The 4704-nt window shown below is 44.2% G+C and overlaps 1 pseudogene; it reads right to left on the bottom strand.

The window, feature by feature from the left end:
- Positions 1–1281: 1281 nt before the first annotated feature.
- Positions 1282–2238, bottom strand: LOC140904632 (olfactory receptor 14A16-like; annotated as a pseudogene).
- Positions 2239–4704: the final 2466 nt, after the last annotated feature.

The raw sequence follows: 4704 nt of genomic DNA, 5'->3' as shown, positions 1-4704 counted from the left end.
AACTTCTGAGATCCTTTCTCAGCTTGGAAATGAATTAGATCTACATGGGATAGCGTATGGAACACCAGATAAGTGCATGTGACGGCACTTTTCCACTTACATCAAGGCTAGAACAAAATGATCCCAACCAAGTAACTTACGCCAGTGTTCATGTCGCTGCTGAGTGTAGCCCAGAGACTTTGGGCCAGAACCTCAGAAGTATTAAATTGGTGATGTGAATGTGTTTACTCTACATTGGTGCTGGTTCAGATGAGCTGGGATATCAGACCCTTACATTTCTGTCACACTCACTTTCTCCAGGGGTCTGTCAGCCAATTCTGGATCCTTGTGTAGACAGGCTCTTGGCCAAATCCTAATTTCTTTGAAGTGAGGGGCTAAACCTCAGTGACTTCAATGGGATCCAAACTTGGCCTCATTCTCCCAAGTTGGATTTTCTTTAGAAAACATTGGAAAAAGTTTCTCTTCAAAACAGTCTTTGCACCATAGCAAGAATGGCACAGCTCTTACACAGAGAAGATGGGTGAGGTAATAACTTTAATTGGAAGATCTTCTGTTGGTGAGAGGGACAAGCTTTTGAGTTACACAGAGCTCTTCTTCAGGTTAAAATAATAAAAGACAGCTACCTGAGGCTCTTTCTCCCCTAACACATCATTCATAATACAACAATATCCCAACAGTATATACATAATCGAGTCAGGAGGAACTTAGCCATGCAGAAACTTCTTTTGCACCCTTTTATCATTGTGGGGAGCAAACCTTCAGCTCACTCAGAAAATCCCATCAAAGAGATGACATATGAACACTCTCAAGAGAAGGCAAACATTGAAAATCCTGTCAGGCTAAACTCTCACCGTCTCAACAGGCCTTCCCACCTGCAAACCCACCTGGAACAAAGAAACAAATAAAAACAACAAACAACTCAACAAAATTAAACTAAAAAACTGACAAATAAACAAAAACCAAAGAACAAATGTGTTGATACCTCCATCAGAGTTATTATCCTGACAAAGAAGAGCCAGAGAACCCACTAGGAACTTTGCTATGGCTACTGATTATCACATAGAATGGTGATGTCTAGCGGTACATAGATAGATAGATTCCAATCTTAATTACATTGATGTAAACCTAGAGTAACTCCAATTTTCTTGGGCTAAATTTGTCTGGATTTTTATGAATGCAAATACCCAATTCTGCATAAAAAGATTGCAAAGTATGTTCTCATGAAGGCAATAATGTCATCAGATGATTCTATTTATAAAGAAACACAGAATGATCTTGTGATCAGTGGAGAAATATAGACATTATATTCTTGCCGAATAACCTCCAACCTATCAGTTTACTCAGTGCACCTTTCATTTCCTTGTTTCTCATGCTGTAGATTATCGGATTCATCATTGGGGGCAACCCAGAATAGAGAACAGCCACCAAGAGATTCAGATCTGAGGTCAAGTTGGAGGTTGGTCTCAGGAAGGCAAAGGTGCCCGTGAAAAGGAATAAGGAGACCACAGTGAGGTGAGGGAGGCAGGTGGAGAGGGCTTTATGCTGGCCCTGCTCCGAAGGGATTTTCAGCACTGTTTTGTAGATCTGAACATACAACACAATTATAAAAGCAAAGCAGATTAAACCTAAAAGCACATGAAAAGAAATAACAACAATTTCCCTGAGATACAAGTCAGAGCAGGCGAGGTAGAGGAGCTGGGGGATTTCACATAAGAACTGGTCCACCACGTTGCCTCCACAGAAGGATATTGCAAACGTGTTCCCGGTGTGCACTGCAGAGTAGAGAATAACACTGATCCAGGCACTGGCTGCCATTTGTACGAAAGCTCTTCTGTTCATTACTGTCTCCAGTGCAATGGTTGGCAGATGGCAATGTATTGATCGTACGGCATGATGGTTAGTAAGGGAAAATTTGCTGAAGCAAAGAATAAGAAAAAAATGATTTGGGTTTCTCATCCAGAATAAGAAATCGATTTTGTGTTCATGAGGGAATTGGCCATAGATTTGGGAATGGTGACAGAGATGGAACCACAGTCTAGGATGGACAGATTCATCAGGAAGAAGTACATGGGGTTGTGAAGGTGGTGGTTGCGGGCTATGGCTGTGATGATGAGAAGGTTCCCCAGCAGGGATATCAGGTAAAGCAGTAGAAACACCACTGCTTTGTAAAATCTGCAGCTCCCGAACATCAGAGAATCCCAGGAGAAAGGATTCGATCATGGAGGTTTGGTTGGACATTTTCTTCCTCAGTACACTGTGATGGCTGTGGAGGGAATGAGAAGGACAATGATCAGGACTAAAGTGACAGAGGGAATGGCCCTGTTTCTCCTTTCCCTAATATCTCATTCTAGGAATGTCAAAGGTACATAGAGCTCATCACTTACAATGACTAGGTGTTGTTAGTGCTCCTCACCTCTGACAATCAATCAGTAATATTATCACACTTGTGTAACCTCCTTCATCACTTTACCCAATCTGAGCATTCGGCACAAGGTGTGGCTTGATAAAATGCAGAATGAAGGATGGAACAAAGCACGCTCCAAATCTAACAGGTCTTGCAAAGAAGGTTCCTCCATTGCGACCAACACCAAGCTTACCACTTGGGCATGAATCTAATAGAATAAAATGCCAACACAGCCCCGTGTCTTCTGTGTAAGTTCTGTACACCCATTTACACCATTTATACTCAGCCAGCAGCAGTGTGGAGCTAGTCCAGGAACTCTGGGTTCTACTCCCAATCAGCTCCCGTGTGTCCTTGAACGGGGTCAGGATAGACAGGCTTTGGCTGCTTGGTTCAACTCTAACCCAGGGTTTAAAGGGGCTCTTCTGTAAAAAACATTCTGTGTGCTGCCAACTTTACTGCTTATTCAATTGTTACCTCCACACAACTATCCCCTTGAAAGAGAAATCACAGAGATGAGATCGAATCAATGAGTTTGAAATCAGGCTCTTGTCAGGCACTATTAATGTTCCTCAGTTTATTTAACATTTACTGCTGGTTGGAAATTTTTAGCTGGGTTCTTTTTAATGGAGATTGTTTTTTCAGCTAAACAATACCGCCAGCAACAACATCTTAGAACCTGTCTGTTTCCCTCAAACATTTTGGGATTCTTTTTTAAAGAAACTGAAAACTCGGTGCAAAAGTTCCAACGAGCGCGCAGGAAGCCGCTCAGCCCTGCTGCGCTGTGGGTGGCGGCGGGAGCCCCCGGGCTGTTTTAAATTGCCCGGGGGCAGCAGGTGGGGCCGGGGGAAGTGTGGGGGGAGTGTGTGTGTTGGGGGGGGGAAGTTGGAAACTTTGGTGGAGCCGGACCCCTGGGACAGGAATATTCCTGGTGCCCGGGCTCCACAGGCCCATAGAACTCGCCGCCCATGTCAGGGAGGGACCTTCAGGCTGTTGCTGAGGGACAGAGCCAGCCTTCCCTCAGGATCTGCCAGATAAAGGACCTTCCTCTTGCCAGGTCTGCCCACAAGTGAGCTGTTCTGCTCCCTTTTAAATCCTCCCTCCGGTCTGTGCCTACCCTGCAGATGTGTTGGGGTGGGTCTGGCTGAGGCCAGAGCAGTTCCTTAACCCCTTCTTGCCCAGTGTGGGATTTGTATTCCTCATCACAAGTCCAATCAGAGGGGGGAAACCCTTGAAGGTACAGCATTCCATACTGTTAACGGCTAACAAGCCTAGCAGGCCTGAGGGGCTATTTCTGCAAGTAGAGCTTTTTGTTCTATTGGTACTTTTATCTAATTCTTCAGATGTATTCTTTGGGTAGCAAATTATTACCCCACCTAGCAGTAACAATAGGAATTTTGAATCCTTGATTTTATCCTGGTTTCTCTTGAACTCCTTGGAAGGTGACTTTAGATGATGCTTCATGTAGCAGACATTCTTTTGCCCTGTGTCATCCTGGCATCTCTGTTGCTGGGCTCGGGAGGAGGGTTAGAGAGAATCCACTCTGCAGTCTGCAGAAGACTGAATTCTAATTCAAAAGTTTGTTACTTTTTGTCCTGATTTCCTTCCGCTCCTGGAAGGTGATAGTTGGAAATTTTTTTTGAAGCATGAATTCTGGATGACTTTTTCAAATGTTTGGGTAGAGAGAGCTTTTGTAGGTCACCCTCCCCTTGTCCCCGGTATCTCATAAAACCATTGCACTCACTGCTGTGCTGTTCACACACCATTGCCCTCAATAGCTCCTCCGTGTACTTTGATGTGATCCTATCACATGCCTGGAAAATTACTTGGTTTTCTGATAGTTCTAAAATATTAAGGGATTCCCCAAAGTCAGAGCCAGGATTGGTAAAGGTCCCCAAAACACAACTTCAGCCTACTCTGCGTCAGCCAGATCCAGCGTCTTAATTATCTGTAATTGATTTAAAATAAAACAAGAGGTTGATGCTCAGTCAACCCGTGAAACTCTTTGCCAGGGGATGTTGTGAATGCCAAGACTATAACAGGGTTCAAAAAATAACTCTAGAAATTGATGAAGGAAAGGTCCATCAATGGCTATTAACCAGTATGGGCAGGAATGGTGTCCTTAGCCTCTGTTTGCCAGAAGCTGGAAATGGTCAACGGGAGATGGATCACTTGATGAATACCTGTTCTGTTCATTCCCTCTGGAGAACCTGGCATTGGCCACTGTCGGAAGACAGGTTTCAGAGAAACAGCCGTGTTAGTCTGTATTCGCAAAATTGGTTTTCTCACCCCCCCCCACCCCA

The sequence above is a fragment of the Lepidochelys kempii genome, chromosome 14, assembly GCF_965140285.1.
Source record: "Lepidochelys kempii isolate rLepKem1 chromosome 14, rLepKem1.hap1, whole genome shotgun sequence".
Taxonomy (NCBI): domain Eukaryota; kingdom Metazoa; phylum Chordata; order Testudines; family Cheloniidae; genus Lepidochelys; species Lepidochelys kempii.
Note: the sequence above shows the minus strand (reverse complement) of the source record. Positions and strands in the feature narration are given on the sequence as shown.